This window comes from Lathamus discolor, chromosome 8 (genome assembly GCF_037157495.1).
Source record: "Lathamus discolor isolate bLatDis1 chromosome 8, bLatDis1.hap1, whole genome shotgun sequence".
Lineage (NCBI taxonomy): Eukaryota > Metazoa > Chordata > Aves > Psittaciformes > Psittacidae > Lathamus > Lathamus discolor.
Genome location: NC_088891.1, coordinates 21,876,573 through 21,893,717, shown reverse-complemented (window position 1 = coordinate 21,893,717; position 17,145 = coordinate 21,876,573). Strand labels below are relative to the sequence as shown.

At 48.8% G+C, this 17,145-nt stretch overlaps 1 protein-coding gene across 3 annotated transcripts in view; it reads left to right on the top strand.

Annotated features, from left to right (window-relative positions):
* Positions 1-348: 348 nt before the first annotated feature.
* Positions 349-17,145, top strand: part of CSNK1G1 (casein kinase 1 gamma 1) — a 108,625-nt gene continuing 91,828 nt past the window's right edge. For all 3 annotated transcript variants that reach the window (XM_065688101.1, XM_065688100.1, XM_065688099.1), the window contains exon 1: positions 349-498. The gene's annotated coding sequence lies outside the window, so the exon portion shown is untranslated. The remainder of the gene's footprint in view (positions 499-17,145) is intronic.

The following is a 17,145-nucleotide window of genomic DNA, read 5'->3' as shown; positions in this document are numbered from 1 at the left end:
GCACCTCCCGCGGGTGCCGCGGGCGGGGGCGGCCGGGGCAGCGCTTCCTCCATCGCTGGGGTGGATGTTCGTGGTTCGCCGCCCCCCTCGGGGCCTTTAATCCCCTCTTACAGCCCATTCCGCCCCTCTCACGGATGCGGCGCCTTTGTGCGGGAGGCGTTGACCGGGCCGGCGGTGCCGAGCGCCCTGCGCTGCCCCGCTCCGCTGCCCGCAGCCGCCGCGCTACTTCCGCCTAGCAACGCAACGCGGTTGCTAGGGCGAACCTGCCGCCGCGGCGCCCCGGAAGCGGTTGTGGGCGGCGCGGGCGCGCTGCTTCCATAGGGCGGTGCTCGGCAAGGGCGGGGCGAGGGGCTGAGCGCTTCCGGGTCGGGGCCCTCCCCGTCGAGCGCGGCGGAGGGAGGAGCCGCGGCGGGGCGCGGGGAGAGCAGTGGCGGGGCCCGGCCCAGCCTAGCCCGGCCCGCCCGCCTGCCGAGCCCAGCCCAGCGCCGCCGGACACAGGTACGGGCGCGGGGGGCGCCGGGGCCGCTGCCGCAGCTGGGCCTGGGCGGCGGCGGGGCGGTCGCTGCGCCCCGCGGCCGAGCCGCTTGCAGGGGCCGCGCCGCCCGCGGTGGCGGGGGAGGCTCCGCCGAGCTCGGAGCCGCGGGTCTCCTGGGGCTCTGTCGGCTCCAGCCGGGCGGAGGCCGCGCACGGGGCGGCCCCGGGGGCCGCAGGGGCTTCCGTAGCTCTCCCGGGAGCGCTGGGGGGTCCGGTCGTTGGTGGAGCTGGGATCCGGGGGTACCTGTTCGTGTGTGAGGGAACCGGCCCGGTGAGAGGAGCAGTGGCCTCGCAGCGGCTGCTCAGGGGCGGCTTTCTCCGGGTGTTGTGGGCTGCGAGCTCGGTCACAAAGGGGGGATGTGGAAGGGGTGGCTGGACGCCCGCCCGCCGCGGGCTGTGGGTCAGTCCCCGGCCGGGGCAGGGCACTGCCGAGGAGGAGGCTGCAGGCAGCCTGGGCACTTTTGTTCTGAGCCTGAGCGTGTCCTTAGGTGCGAGGGAATCAAAGCACTCCCTGGGAGTGTATTTATAGCTTCTTTGTGTGAAGAAGTTGTACGTCCCCCTGTATCTGGGAAACGTGTGTCTGCTGTTTGGTGGTGTATGAAACTTTAAGGTTTGGGCTTCATCGCCTTGTCCAAACTGCTCGTAAGTCTTCATCTTCCCTCCATGTGCTGCACTGCTGCTGGCCTTCCTCTGCAGCCTCTTAACAGTGACTTTTCCGTTGGTAGGAAGCGTTGTGTACTGGGGACGAGCTCATGGTCAGTCCTCAGTCCGCGCTGCCTCCTGTTCCCTGATTCATGGCAGGTTTTCTTTTCCCTGTTGCGGCCTCACAGTGCTCAGGTCCCACTGTCCCGGGTGTGATCTCAGACCTGGTCATTTTTTTTATCAGTGACCTAATGCATGTGTGTAACTGGCCTGTGCTGCCACTCCCCATGCGCTCAGGACTTGCCTTTGCCTCTTCTCAGCTCCCTGCCCCTGGCTTGATTTACCTCACTGAACCATCCCGACCCCCAGTCTAGCGCTCTGGGGGTAACTTGGTGCTGTCAGCCTGCCGGGAGAGGATGGTGGGTGAACTGGGAAGCAGGAGCTTTGTTGCTGTTGAGAAGCTATCCCCAAATATCAGCAGCACTTCCCCACAGGTGCATTCCAAAAACTACAAAGAGCACCTTTGAGCCCCGAGCCTGGGGAAGTTGTTCTCTTAAAGCTGCAGGAGCCACGGAGGATTCCTCACTGCTTGCCAGTTGCTGAAGTTTTGGAAGTGTTACCCAGGTGAAACATTACTGATAGGAGAATTTGAAGTTTGTCGTGTTGCTGTTGTAGTGAGAGGCATGGAGTGGTTGTCTCCATGGGAAGCCGGGCTGACACTGCAGCTCTTTGAGCCAGGAATGAGCTGGAGATGCTGCCAGTCCTTGTGTAGGGAAGGTGACCACTGGTGAGGGGTGACCAGATCACAAAGTAATTTCAGCATCATGGTGTGTAGAAAAAACAGTAATTCTTAGTGAAAGCCCCCGATGTACTTTGAGAGCATGGAGGATGGTGGGGGGGACTGGCCAGGCAGGCTGTGTTCTCACACTGCAGGTCCTGCTGGCGGTGCACTGCTTCAGCTGCAACTGCAGCCTTTGGGCAAAAATGCTGCCGACTCAGTGAAACTGCAGGCTGTCCCCTTGCTAAAACCAGGCTTTATGCTTACACTGTGCAGAAGTACGTAGGTACAAGTCTTTCTTCAAACATCATCTGCCCTGAAATTGGTTTTTCTGGACACAGCAAAGTGTCCTGGCTCCGCCTTTGTTTCTTAAGAGCTGTTGGGCTGTGGGGAAGGCAAGGTGCAGCTCTCTGCTTTACCCTGCTGCGCTGTAGCAGCTTATTTGCACAGAATTATTCGTGTTGGAAGGGCCCCTTGGAGATCATCCAGTCCAACCCCCTGCCAAGGCAGGGCCACACAGACCAGGTCACACAGGAGCATGTCCAAGTGGCTTTGGGATGTCTCCAGAGACAGAGGCTGCACAGCCCCCCTGGGCAGCCTGTGCCAGGGCTCTGCCACTCCGCAGCGGAAAGAAGTTCATCCATGTGTCGAGGTAAAACTTCTTGTGTTTTAGTTCGTGGCCACTGCTGCTAGTCCTGTCACTGGGCACCCCTGGAAAGAGTCTGGCACCATCCTCCTGGCACCTGCGTTTGAGGTATTGATCTGCATTGATGAGATCCTCTCTGTCTGCTCTTCTCTAGACTAACCAGGCCCAGCTCCTGCAGTCTATCCTGCTCTTGCTGGTGTAGGCCAATTTGGGCTTCTTGTTAGGCTCTTCTGCTATCCTCCTGCCACAGTGGTGGACTGTACATACCTCTCTGTGTTTGTGTCTCTCCTTCAGTGCTTTCAGAAAGCACTCACCCTATGGCTTCTTATTTTCAGACCACACACACCAACCTTTGCAGTTGCTCTTTTCGAAGTTCTCTGTCGATCTCTTCTGCACTTGTGTTTGCTTAAAGCTCATCCTGATTCCCACTGACCAAAGCAGGGCACAGAATGGCAGGGGAGGGCTTTCTGTGCTGCAGGTAATGTCTTTGTGCTGGGCTTCTTCATGTCTGAAGGAGGTTGGTGGCCTACGGGTCGCAGCAACAAGCTAAAACCCAGTGTCTCACTTGGATTTCCTTGGATTAAAGAGCCTTCCGGCTTGTAGTACTGTTTCTTGCGAAGTCTGAAGCCCACAACCTTGCCTCAGTCCTGTCCATTTATCTGGCTGTTCCACAGGAATTTTTATGCTGCTCCAGTTTTCTGTATTGACAACAATTTGACTTCCTATGGCAAAGCTGCTGATGGAAAATGTTCTGGTGGGAGTGCTTGAGCTGGGAGGTTCACAGAACACCGTTGCGAGGGGAGCTGGGTGAGTTCGAGTGCAGCCTTGTCCACAGACAGCGTCCTGTCTTCCTTACACCCAGATTTGCTCCTTTTTGTGTTTTTTAAACTAATTTCCAGCTCTTCAGAACCAATTGGCTGCTGCATCTTTCAGGTTAACAGATTAAATCCTGTATAATGCCCTAAAAAGCGCTACCAGATGAGACCAGGAATCCACCTGTCCCTGATCCTGCTCACTAGGAACTGCAGCAGATGCCTGAGTAGGGGAGTACACAAATACAGCAGATCTGACCAGGGGAAATGATGCTGCCGCCTTCTCTCTCCTATAGTTTATGCCCCCCTGAACTGGGTGTTTGAATTTAGCAACCTTCGCATTTCTTTTCCATGGGTTTGTCCTCTCACTTGGAGCCATCTTGATGTTCATTGCCTTGTAGAGAGAGACACAAAGCTGGCCACTGAGTGTGCAAGCTATGCGTTGCATGGCCGGCATGTGAGGAAGAGACAGAAAAGAATGGGGGTGTCCAAAAAAAGCCCCGAAAGAAATAAATGACTTCTTTGCTTTCTCTGTGACATTCACAGTTTTAGCAAACTATTTTCTTCTGGTGGTCTTTCGGCTGGGATGAATTGTCCTTGTCTGTTCAGACTTCCCTTTCCAGATCTCTTTTCCTTGCTCTTTGTGGCACTGCCAGCTCTGCTCCACCTTCTCAAGATGGGTGTCAGCAGGAACGGGTGGCACACACGGCTGTCAGCAGAGGTGCTGCTCAGATCAGAAGGGGATGTTTATGGTGTTGCGCCTCTTCAGAAAACACTGGGAGCTGTGGATTTGTGTTTTATTTATGTTATTGTCTCTGCTTACAGACGTTCTGCCCATTCCATAGTGATCAAAGCACCATGGAGCTCAGTTTTTTGTGGAATACTCTGCTGCAGCCCTGGTGTCCTGTTTCCCAATGCTGGCTCGAGATCAGTCTGTCATATTTTTTGTCAAGTTGAAGTTAGGGTGGTTGTTCCTGATGTGCTGTGCTTGAATTGTGTCACCCACTCATATCACGAGATTTTACTGCAATTTCTTAGAGTCATTGCTCTTACTTACTGATCATGTTGAATTATTCACAGTAACAAATGTTGGCATCTTCGTACAGCCTTCTCTTGCACAGCTTGGTGTAGCAGAGCAGAGTCCTTTGGCCAGTCCCTTCTGCTACAAAATTGACCAGTGGTGCTTTTCTTCCCCCTACTTTACCCTTTTTTAACCAGTTATTTTATATATGTGGGGGATTTTTCCTTTTATCCTAGGATTTTGTTCTCCAAAGAGCTCTGAAGTATCTTATCATGTAGTATATTTGTTTGGGTTTAATTTTCAGTTAACTATCCCTTGCCTTTTCCTTATTCGCACACTGTCTCCTGCAAAAGAAGGAAGGGGAAAAAATAGACAACAACCTCTAACTGACTCCTGAGACATGACTTCATTTTATAAAATATAATTAGCCCTGCATCCGTTTAGATGGTTCTTTAGGACAGTTGTGATGTGCCCGGCCTGGCTGCCTGGTTTGTGGCTGCTCAGATGGCCCTGAATGGTTCCAGTGAAAGCTGGAGAAAAGGGTTTTTCAGGCACTGTTGTGCAGCTTCAACCAAGAAGCTCTGCAGGGACCTCCCCGTCTTCCTCCTGTGTGATTCTGTATGTCAGGGGAAGTCGTTGCTGTCACCTTCTCTTCCGAGTGGTCCTCTGCCTCTCAAAGCCTTATTTGCTGGGCTTCCCTTCCTGGAGGCAAGGAGGGAGAGTGGAGATGGCCAAGCTCAGCACAGTGTGTGTCAAAACCAGTTTTAATTGCTGGGAGACATTGTCTGGATTATTTAACCAAGTAAGAAATCATGTGACTTTTTAATATCTCTTTATATGTATATAAAAGAACCTTTCAAATTTTTATTTCATTTCCTTCTTGGACACTCAGCCTCACTGTGTTGACAGGGTTGGCTTCTTGGCTTCTATAACTTCTGTGGCATGGTCAGATCACGTGGTGGGGGCTCATCTGAATACTCCATCCTCCATTCAAGATAAAGGCAAGATCTGCTGCTTCCAGTGCCTAAAGGGACTACAGGAAACCTGGAGAGGGGCTTTGGACCAAGGGCCTGTAGGGACAGGCCAAGGGGAATGGCTTTAACCTGCCCGAGGGGAGACTGAGATGAGCTCTTAGGCAGAAGCTCTTCCTTGTGAGGGTGCTGAGGCGCTGGCCCAGGGTGCCCAGAGAAGCTGTGGCTGCCCCATCCCTGGCAGTGCTCAAGGCCAGGTTGGACACAGGGGCTTGGCGCAAGCTGCTCCAGTGGAAGTTGTCCCTGCCCGTGGCAGGGGGTCAGAACTGTACCAGTCTGGGATTCTGTGCAGAGGTGAAATGTCAGACTTACCTGCTGACTTCACCACTATATTCCATATTGAATCCCCTTAGACTTCTGGGTTTTTGTTTTTGGTTTGTTTTGGTTTTGGGTTTTTTTCGTTGTTGGGGGTTTTTTGTTGGGTTTTTTTTTGTTGTTGTTGTTTTTTTTAGTACAGTGAAGAGGCATTATTTGAACTTGTAAAATACAGTTTCTCTTCTGAATTTTTGTTTTTCCTTTTTTCTCCGCCTTTTTTTTCATCTCCTGAGGCACCGCCTGCCTTTTTAAAGACCACTTATTTCTAGAAGTTGGTAAAACCACCAGTGAAACACAATCAGTGTGGGAGTACCACCATTTTCTCATGGCTTTTCATGCATTATTCCTTCTTGTAAGATCTGTTTAGAGCACCTCATCTTCCAAAACATATAGGTGCCGCTTACCAAAGCAGAAGATTCCGACAGGTTTGCTTGTCTGTGAACAAATCTCTTCTGGGTAACAACTTAACAGCTTGAGGAGTTGACAGCAGTTCCACCCTGAAGATTAGCCTGACAGTTTCTGCTTTGTGCAAAACAATTGAATACCTTGGATTTGCTACTTCTGGCATTTAATATGGCAACTGGGGATCCTCATTGGTGAGATGGGAAAACTGTTCTCCTGTCTGCCTCTGCTCTCCTCCGTTATTTAATTTTCTTTTTTTCCTTATGCTTATGTTACAGCATTCCTTTAGGCTGGGAACATTGTGGCTATTCACAAAGAAGTGAAAGTTTCTTTGCAGTCCTGAAATCTGCTGTGGTTTCCTCTTCCCAAAGCAGTTGTGTTGCTGTAGGCTTCCAGGAGGAGCTGGCCATATTGCACATGGTGCTTTAGACAGGGCCACATCATTTATTCAGTATCCTGAGTGGTTGCTGTCCTATATACGTGTCCTAGTGTCTGTTGGTAAAGCATTGTGAGTTCATGCATTCCATGATGCTGCTGAGAAAACTCTGGAATACTGGCTCCCTTTAGAGGTGTTTCAGCGTGCAAGGAACCACTGTACTTCAGTGCTGAAGTTAATGAATTTGTAGAAGAACCCTGATTGAACTCTGAAGACAACCAGTCTGCAGCGTGTGTGTCTTCAAGATACTCGTTTTACATTGGAAAATATGGTCGTTTCCATCTTGGCCTTTGCTCGGGAGCTCGGTTAATGATTGAACTCCTCTAATGTAGCAGAAAATCTGGGGTGCTGGTGAGGTTGGAACCTGCATCTGTGAATTTGATTTTCTTAAATACTTACCTTTGTTGCACCTGCAGTGAGGGCCACCTCATGTCTGTAGAAATAACACGCCAAACTCAGTGTTCCTTTGCCAGGTGCAGCATGTTTGTTTGTGGGCTTTAAGTCAGAGGATGGATTTGGACACATTCATTTTGCTTCCTTCACATTAATAGAGAGCACACTACAGGAAAAAACATGAAGGAAATCTGTCTGCATCTGTCTAGTATTAATATCAAAGAGGGGCATTGAAACTGAGTTGTTATTTACCTTGGATAAAGTTCTTTAGGTGGGTTTCTGAAGAGTAGCAATTTGAGGCATCTCAAACTTTCTGAGTCTTCAAGGTTTCATCCTTTGTGACTCAAAATTCTGTGTAGCTCTGACTTCTTAAAGTCTGTTAAACAAATGAGAGGAATCCTTCTAAAATACAGCTTATAATATTGTTCCATCAGCAGTGCCAGTTCTGATTGGAGCATGTCCAGAAGAGGCCGTGGAGATGCCGCGAGGGCTGGAGCAGCTCTGCTCTGGAGCCAGGCTGAGAGAGCTGGGCTGGGGCAGCCTGGACAAGAGAAGGCTCCTGAAGGGGAGACCTGAGAGCAGCTCCAGTGCCTAAAGGGGCTGCAGGGAACCTGGAGAGGGGCTTGGGACAAGGGCCTGTAGGGACAGGCCAAGGGGAATGGCTTGAACCTGCCCGAGGGGAGACTGAGATGAGCTCTTAGGCAGAAGCTCTTCCCTGTGAGGGTGCTGAGGCGCTGGCCCAGGGTGCCCAGAGAAGCTGTGGCTGCCCCATCCCTGGCAGTGCTCAAGGCCAGGTTGGACACAGGGGCTTGGAGCAAGCTGCTCCAGTGGAAGTTGTCCCTGCCCGTGGCAGGGTTTTGGAACTGCATGAGCTTTAAGCTCCCTTCCAACCCAAACCATGCTATGATTCTATGATTATTCACCTCTTCTCAATTTTGGTACAAGCGGCTTAATTGCAAGTCTTGTAGAAACCCTGTTTTCTGGCTGTCCTTGGTATCTTGTAACTGTCTTCCTCTGTAATGTCCAAGGCTGCTTTCTACGACATGTTTTTATTTCCTAGATTTCAACAGAACAAGTCTCAACGAACGAATTAAACCTAAGAACCTGTAACATCTTATTCTAATGAAGCGGAGACCACATACTTTGTAGTTGTTTCATTTCCAGTCCAAGTTAGACTTCAAAGGTCTCACCTTTAGGATGCTCATGAAGACTTGTTCTTGCTGTTGCTTTTTGGCAGGGCTGCAGTAGCAGGTAACAACACTCTTGTTTGCCCTGGGAGGGAGGGCTGGGGGCAGCATGTGCTTTAAGTAGCTTCTTAGGTAGAAATAAACCCTTCCACAATACCTGCTCTGTGTGTATCCACTGAGTAGTGAGGTTCTTCCTCATCCTGAAAAATGTTTTCCCTGTGTTGGCAGTTCCGTCCTGCTTGCCATGGCGTTCCTTAGCTGGCGGAGCATCAGTGCCAGGTTAGGTGATTTGGAGGCCTTGGAGTTCACTCTGCAGCTGAGATCAGGCCCATAGCCACTTCAGCATCTGATATTGCTTCCCAGCTGTCCTCTGTTTGGAAAGGTTTTGACAGGTTTCTAGTTCTGAAAAAGCTCAGTGAGGTGTTGGCAGCACTCAGGCTTCAGTTTTACTGGTGATAGATGCAACACCACTGATGGTAAATCAGAGTTAGGGTGTGCTCTGCTTCTGTGGGAAGAATCTCTTCACCAAGATTTATGTTATTCAGTGGTTAAAATCCAAAATTGGTATTAGGCTCCAAACCAACACGCAGTCCTTTGGTTTTGTCTGGATTTACTGGATACAGCTCTGGTACTCGGTGTTTTTTGTCAGTCCTAAATGTTAGTAGTCACTGTGCATGCCAGAGTTGCCTTCACTTGTCAGGATCTAGGATCAGGAGCTGGTGTTTTGGAACCTTTTGTTCTTTCTGGTTTCTACAGAAAACAGAGTGCTTCAGCATTAAGGAGACAACAGGATTGAAGGCAGGGGGTTGGGTGTAACTTGTTGGCTGCTCTGGTGATGCTCAGGGTTTTGGCTTGGTGGATCCGGGCTGAGGGGGGCTCCAGGGTCTCAGCAGCCTCCAGCTGGAAATGCTGCAGGGACAGGTCTGGATGAAAGAGCAGCTACATGTGACCGCCAACGGTTCAGGCAGCCCTTTGTGTTACCATCCCTTTGCAGAGGCTTGAGGGGGTGGAGCATGGCTTACATCTGTCTTGTGGGGCCACATGCTCAATATCTAGCTCAGTAATCTTTCTGCTCCTCTGGACTTGGTGCAGTCTTCTTGCGAATCCTGGTTTTGGTGGTGTGATCAAACTACCATTCTTGTTTGGGTTTTTCGCACCAAACCAGGTTCTTCAGTGTCTCTGAGGGCATGCAGGACTGAGGCAGAGAATGGAAGTATTTCCCAGCAGTGTCTTGAAACCAAATTCTTTAACTTTTGTTTTTCTATGGGTGGATTCTGTTGAACACTTGCAGTGATCCCAGATGTGAAACCACAGTCTAGCGCTGTGGTCCTGTGGGCTCATAGCTGATACTGATCCTAACACCCAACATAGCTCAAGAACCTGAGTCACCACTGTCTTTTTGGCTTGGCAAATTATTAAATGCTTTACAAAGCTGTTCCCCGTGACATCTTTTAGTAACCCGGGGCTTGTCTTCACAAACTGTTCAATCAGCCTCTGCTAACATTTACAAGAGCTTGCAGTAATTCCCTCTGTTCTCGTTGATCCGCTCTTCTGTGGCGTGTTAGGACTGTAGCGTGAGGCGTGTTAGAGTAGGAAATATGCTTGCTAAGGAGGTGTTCTAAAATACATTTGTGCTGAAACCCCATCTGTTAAATCTTCCTGAGCTTCTCTTACTGCTGCTGACATTGAGTGTAGTAATAGTTTATACCTCTCCAGCAGCCTTACAACGGTATTGCAGGGTCCTGGTGCTAGTGTTGGGTGGTATTCACATACATCTCCTCTTTGAGGAATTGAGATCATGCTCCCCATTAATAGCTTTGAGATCATTTGCAATTAAATGGAGTCAAGTCTTCCAAGGGATTTACCCTTGGAACCAGTGCTCAGCACCAGTATCAGAGCTACCCGTAACTAACACACTTGCCTGAGGCACAGGTGGCTAAATTTAGTCTTCTAGCAAGCTTGCTCTGACCTTGTGTTACAAGGACTTCTCCTCCTTGTGCCTGTAGCAAAACATAAAGGCTGCTTTTCTGTGGTTGACAGAGCTTTGAGGCTTGGTGACGCCAAAAAGCTTTTTGTGTTGGATCATTGGCTGCCGCTTCCAGTGCCGCTGCCGGCAGTGCTTAACTCTATGCCTGAATGCAGTTCAAAAGGCCTACAAGTGATCCACTGATACAAAGCCGTCCTCACTGGGAGCTGTTACAGCTTCAAAGACAACAGATGTGACTTGGTGCGCAGAGCAGATTACTTGGTAATGAACATTTCTAATTGACAGCTACGCTGAAGATTAAGGATTGAAGGTGGAAGTCGAATCAAAGTGGCTTCGTTACAGATGCAGTTTCCTAACTGTGAATGGTAATGTTCGCCTTTGAGGCAATGTTAAGTTTATCTGTGCAAAATAGCACTTTATTCCAGCTTCTGGAAGAAGTTTTTGGTGTGTGTGAGGCGGTGCACAGAGGTAGATGGTTCTGACATCTGCTTTATTGCATATGTTTGCTTCCTTGTGTGAAGTGAGACTTGTCCTCCGTGTTCAACTGTAGCAGCTTTTTGTTAAGGCTGCTGCTAATTAAATACATAATTTACCCTCTGAGTGTAATGAAGGTGCCTTCCATGTGTAATCAGACTTCTGGAGCTCTTCTGCCACCCTCAAAAAGTGCCCAACTTCTCTGAAGTTGGTAGCACGCTGCCAGCTGGGTTGGAGAAGTTGTTGCTGGAAAGTCAAACAGGATTTTCAAGGTTCTAGTGTGCTTGCTGATGTTCAGGATGCAGTGGGGGCTTGTGAAAGAAACTCTTTAGCAGGTGAGTGGGCAAAACCTGTATTGTTTGCCATGGACATGGCTTGGGACTGTCGGGGTTTATCTCCCTTTGGCATTGACTTGGTTGTCATTAGCACGCTGGTTTCTTGGTTGCTACAGGTAGTAGACGTTGTTTAATTTTTTGGAGGGCTGAAGTATTAGTTTAATTAAGGACCAGGGTCATTGGGTAATACGCAGAGTGAACTTCAATGGGTGAGTGTGTGACTGTATCTGTTGCGTTGTGTGCTTCTGGTGGTGGCATCTTCAGCACAGCAGAGTTGGAAGCATGCAGAGCAGGCAGCTGAGTTCAAGGCAGGAGAGCAGCTGCCCATCCTTGGGGGACTAAAATGTCTGGGACTGCCAGGGTTGGAAGGGTTTCTTTAAAAAGTAGGCAGCAAACTTCTGGGTTATGTTGTTCTAGGAGTTTGTGGAAGCTGATGGTTTAGATGCATTCAGAACCTGGGCTCAGCGTGTCTGGAAAATGAATGCTGGTAGGACTGGGCAGTTATGTCCATGTCAACATCTACAATCCAGTACAACATACTGCAGCTCATGTGCTTCGAGGTGGGATAGATAGGAACTGAAACCATGCAGATGATAAAATTAGAAATAAGGGATGAACAAAGTAATTGAACATGAAGTTCTTGGTCCCTTTAAAAGGGAAAAATTCTTCAAATTCCACCTTTTTGTGCAGGAAGTGGGAGGAGGTGATCATAATGCTTCCCTTCAGCTTTCCTAGTGTGGGCTCGTGACCAGCAGGCAGCCAGGCGTTCCTTGCTGGCAGTGATGGGCTGTTGGCCCAGAATGGGGCAGGGACAGCAATGAGGGAAGCATGCATCTGTTAATGCCCTACTCTGCCTTGTACTAACTACATGGAGTACATACAACAATGAGTGCAGCGCTTCGCTGTTACTGTATTGCTTGTGTTCATGTCATGGCTCACCAATTTGGATTGCTTTTTAGTTTCTTAGCTTGCTGATCTGTGCCTGCTAAAGTCTAGTTTTAATCAGCAATTGGGCTGTTAAACCAGTAGCCTTTTTAGTATGGTTGAGGAGCTGTTCATGTAGTTTTGTACCTAGACATGAAACCTTGTGTCTCGATACCTTGCCTGGTATTGAAACCTTCTGTTGTGGAGCATTAAAAGCTTGTGAGGCTGTGATGGTAACTGCTGTGCCCGAAAGGGGAGGTTTTGGTTCTGCCTTTCCCATACACTGCTGCTGGTGCTCGTCAAACCTGTTCCTGAGCTGCCCTAGCTCTCAAACCTGGCACAAAGCTCTCCAAGGATCACTAGGTTGGTTTTCTCCTGTTGCTATAATGAGTTACACTTGTTCACAAATGGGTCCAATAAGCACATGCAGGGGAGAAACAAGCAGAAATTCCTGCTGGGGGTTGCTGCAGCTCTTTGGTTGCCCCATCTCATGGAGAACATGCTTGGGTTTTCCTTCAAAGATCCTGTTTCATCCTGGTGCCAGTTCTAGACTGCAAGTGTCTTCCCAGCTTTTGGGCCACATGTGGGTTCTTGGTCTGTCCTAAATGGGGTTTGCACCTGGAAGAGGAGAGCCAGAAGGGATAACCAGGGGCTTCAAAGAACCTGAAGCCTACAAAAACTCTTGTAGGAGCAGTAGAGGCCTTGATGAATGGAGGTTAGTAGGCTTTTCTTGGGAAGAGTCACCTCCTCTTTGGAGGGCCAGTGGTGTCACCTGAGTGCATGGGAAGCTTCCTCAATCTGTCAGGTGAGGAAGAAGGGTCTCAGACATCTGCATTTGGCTTCCTAGCTTGTGCTTAAGCTTGAGGAGGAGCATCAGCTGAGCAGGCTGTTCTAAAGAGCATTACATTGCAAGTCTGTTAATGATTTAGTAAACCAGTGTAGTAAGTGGGGGAACGTAGAGCAAATCATCCTTGTTGCAGCAGGTGGGAGAGGCAAGTGCTCTAGCAGAGCTTGTGACTCTCTTCTTCAAAAGCATATGAAGAGCCAAAGCAGCTCATCTTCAGCTGTGAGTCAAAGAGATCTGCAAGAAAACTCCTTGGACTAAATAGGATTTCTCTAATTTATTTATTTTTTTAAATATGGTTGTATGAAGGTGCATGTTGGGATTCACACTGGGAATGGGGACTCTGCGTGTCGAAGAAGATAAATGCCATTTGGGACAACTTCTTTTACTCTTGACTTAGGGCTTCTTTTCCCAGAGGGACAGGGAGTAGAAACATTTCTTGTGCAGATGCTAAAAGAATGTCGACTCTGTGACTCATGGAACCCAGAAAGGGAACCTGAGAAAAGAAGAGGCAGAAAAAATGCAAACTATGAGCCCAGTGCACTGTGATAATAGTAATCATGCAGTGTGTGATCCAGGTAGTGTGCGTGTTAGAGGAAGATGTAAGGTGAGTGAGTGTGTAGAGGCACTTAAGACAGATTGCAATCAGAGTGTTCCTTAAAGCCTCTTTCGATAAGATAGTGAGAGTTCAAAATCCCACTTTTAAATATTTATGGTACCTCAGTGTTTGATGGAGGTGGATGCTCCCAGGCTGGTACTTGGTGCTCTCTTGTTGGGTAACCCCCGCTCTTGTGTCAGGTGGAGCCAAATAGGAAGCTCTCTTGCTTTGCTGTGAGGAAAAAATAAGAGCAAAAAGCAGATGTTTCATGTGAAGATGGGTGGTGTTTTTCCCAGAGCCACACACTACTTTCTTCAGGCTGCTGCTTTCCTGCACAGTGTCTGCAGGTGCGGGGGGAGAAGAACATTAAATTGTCTGGAATTGCAAAGTAAAATACTCCCTGGGTGGGCTTTTCCAGTTTGAGTTTCAAGCTTTGGAGGCTCTATCCAACAGGTCAGGGTTTCAGGAGTGGAGGTGAGCACTGGAAGGATGAAATATAGTTACCTTCATGAGCGTCCTCAGCACGGCCGTAACATCTCTGTGTGCTCAGGCTGGGATGCCGTTGAACCATGTAATAATGAATGATTCCTTGCTTCTGGAAACACGTAGTCTAGTTCCATGTTAGGATTATCACAAGTGGGTATAACATAAGTAACTTTGTATAATGATATATAGAGTAAGCAGGTCTCTGTTCCTGATGAGCCAAAAGATACAAAGAATTTCATGTCATGATACATGTGTCATGAGTAGACTCTTACCTTAACTTGCCCATGTGCTTTCCCTAGATTCTGTAGTCTCCTTGTCTTATTTGAGGCACTGTTCTGTTGCGTTTCATTGCAAAGACCAGTTTTGAAGGCGTCAGTGGTCTGCTGTTAACAAAAGGTGGGCTTCCTGTTCCTCGTTAGAAGTGGGTTTCAGCAGCTCGCTGGGAATGTGCAGCGTTCACACACACCGAGATCAGAGTTGGGCATCCCACTGGATAGCTCAAGAAACATTTGCTGTTTTCCTTTTGTAAAGGCAAGACTGAGATTTAGACCTTCTTGCAGCAATCCCTTGCTACGTTTGAAATGAGTGGGCTACTCATGAGTCAAAGGAGCTGAGTGAGAGATATCAAATGGGTTTTGCAAGCAGCAGTATTTTTAGGTTTTGGGGATTTTTACCTGGGTGTCAGACAATGAATACTGTTCTGAGCAGTGCCCAATACAGTGCTACAATAAAAGCTGTCTCTTTCTCTAGTTGAGCACAATGAATGCAGAAGTCAGCTTTGGGGTGTATTCAGGGAGGAATTCACAAATTACTGAGTTCAAGGAGGATCTTTGTTTCAAGGCTGCACTTGTGAAGGCATTTGGCTTTGTGTCCAGCTCGCTGCCAGGCATTGAGCAGACTTGGTTTTGATGAAAGGACAGCAAAATCTATCCAACAAGGTATGACTTTTCCCAGTTTGACGCTGCTGCTTTCCCTGTTTTGAGGGCAAGCAGCCTTAATGTGGAGTTTGGGTCTTTTCTGCCTCGCTGCTGCTCTGCTGTTACTAGACATAGGTTTCAATATCTATTGGTAATTGGGAAATAGTATTAAATAATATATATTCCAGCTAGTCAGCACATAATGATGCTTACTTAGTCTATTTGTTAGCCTCTTGCTCTTTCCCTTCTGACAAGAAGGCTTGTTTGGCCTGGAGAAGAGAAGGCTCCTTAAGGGGAGACCGTAGAGCAGCTCCAGTGCCTAAAGGGGCTGCAGGAAACCTGGAGAGAGGCTTTGGACAAGGGCCTGTAGGGACAGGCCAAGGGGAATGGCTTTAACCTGCCCAAGGGGAGACTGAGCTGAGCTCTTAGGCAGAAGCTCTTCCCTGTGAGGGTGCTGAGGCGCTGGCCCAGGGTGCCCAGAGAAGCTGTGGCTGCCCCATCCCTGGCAGTGCTCAAGGCCAGGTTGGACACAGGGGCTTGGAGCAAGCTGCTCCAGTGGAAGGGGTCCCTGCCCGTGGCAGGGGTTGGAACTGGATGAGCTTGAAGGTCCCTTCAACACAAACCTGGCTGTGATTCCAAGAAGGGGTTATTTCTATTTAGCTGACATCAAAGGATCAGCAGTGGGTTAGGTCAAGTCAGCAAAGTCGTCACTGGTGGATGTGGGAGGATGGTCCGCTATTGCTGTGAGATTCAGGAGCGATCAGATGGAGCTCGCGGGAGGTGGGTTTAGAAGCAGGATGGTGTTTTTGAGGCAGCAAATAGTAGACGTGTTGAACTAGCCAAGGGCTATTGTGCCTACAAAACTTTTGGGTGAGTTCATAGAGGAACTAGGCATGCTCATGAGGAGGCTTCACCGATGGTTTCTGCACACCCAGAAGCCCAAACTTATGTGGGGAGGCCCAGAAATAAAAACCTGCATGGAAATGTGCCTTGAGAAGTTACAAATGGTTGTTCTCTTCTTTGCTCTTTTAAGTGTTGCACGTTTTCTTCTACTAGCTCTGGTTAAAGGTCTGCGTGAAACGAGAACAAAATACTGAGCTGTGAAGAAGGACTGATGAACCTGGTGTTTATGCTGAGGCTGTTTGGTGCCCTCTAAGAAGAAATGGAAGCCTTTTTCTAGACAAGGCTTTGGAAGGCTTATGTATTTGACTTGGAACAGAAATAGATCTAAAGTGTTATGCTGGAGTTGCTTGGCAGCATTGAGGTCTCCTGAACAGGCTTTCTGGTACAGCAGAAATGGTCTACAAAGGCCTGATTTTTTCCATATGGGCATGGAACGCTTAGGTTGAAAATGTGCTCACCTGAACGTACACTGATCCAGTACTGATGGGGTGCTCTTCAAACAAGGCACTTGCTTCTGGAGAACTTCACATTCTGTGCTCTGCTGCACAACATCCTTGTTGAAGCTCGATGTCAGTGCTGGAGCATCGTGTTTGCTCTTGAAGTTTTTTTTGTTCCATCATCTAATGCCATCGGGAGATGTCTTACCTTTTTGGCCATGCTGGACAGTGTAAATACTTTGGAGTAGGGCAGTGTCCATGGGGTTGGCATTTTAATCTTGTTCCCATGCTTTAAGTTGGTAAGACTATAAATATATGTAAAAGCATTACCCAAAGTTTTATGTTGCTAACTGGTGATAAAATAACAGTGAGCTGAAGTACAAAAGGTCCCAAAACTGTCCACGTACCAGCTTCCTGAGAGAACAAATAAGAAAGGGGGTTGTGGAGTCATGTTCCCTGCTGCAGCAGAGGCAGTGTTCTCCAGGAGTCGAAAAGTGTCTGTGGTATACCCCCGACTTTTCAAGCGCTGCACGTGGAAATCACATCTCTTGGCTCAGGCTAGCACAGACTTCCCTGGCCTTCGGAGGAGATGAAAGATCTGGTTGTGTACTCTAAGGCAGCAAGTATCATCTCTTCCCAAGCTGCCTTCAGGGATGTTAGTTTTTACTCTGAAACAAGCTTCTTGTCTGTTCCTTGCTTTGAAAACTAATGGGGGAAAACATCCAGCAATGCTTAAAGCTTCTGTGGTAGCCCGGTTCTCTCTCACTGACGGCTGGAAGAGGGTTTGGGGGTCTGTTGGACACTCCAGCCAATGTGATGGTGTTTCTCTGCATATCGTGGCCTTTGAGGGCTGAACAGAAATGCTGGTCATGGACTGCTGAGAAGGCTGGGCTTCGCTGTGGTCAAGTCAAGTGTCGCAGAGTAGTATGTCTTGAATACAGGAGCATGGGACCCATGCCCAGCTCCGCTCCACTCCCCTGAATGCCCCTTATCCTTCTGGTTTTGGCATTCTGTAAAGCAAATAACTTTTCTTCCTGAAGCGA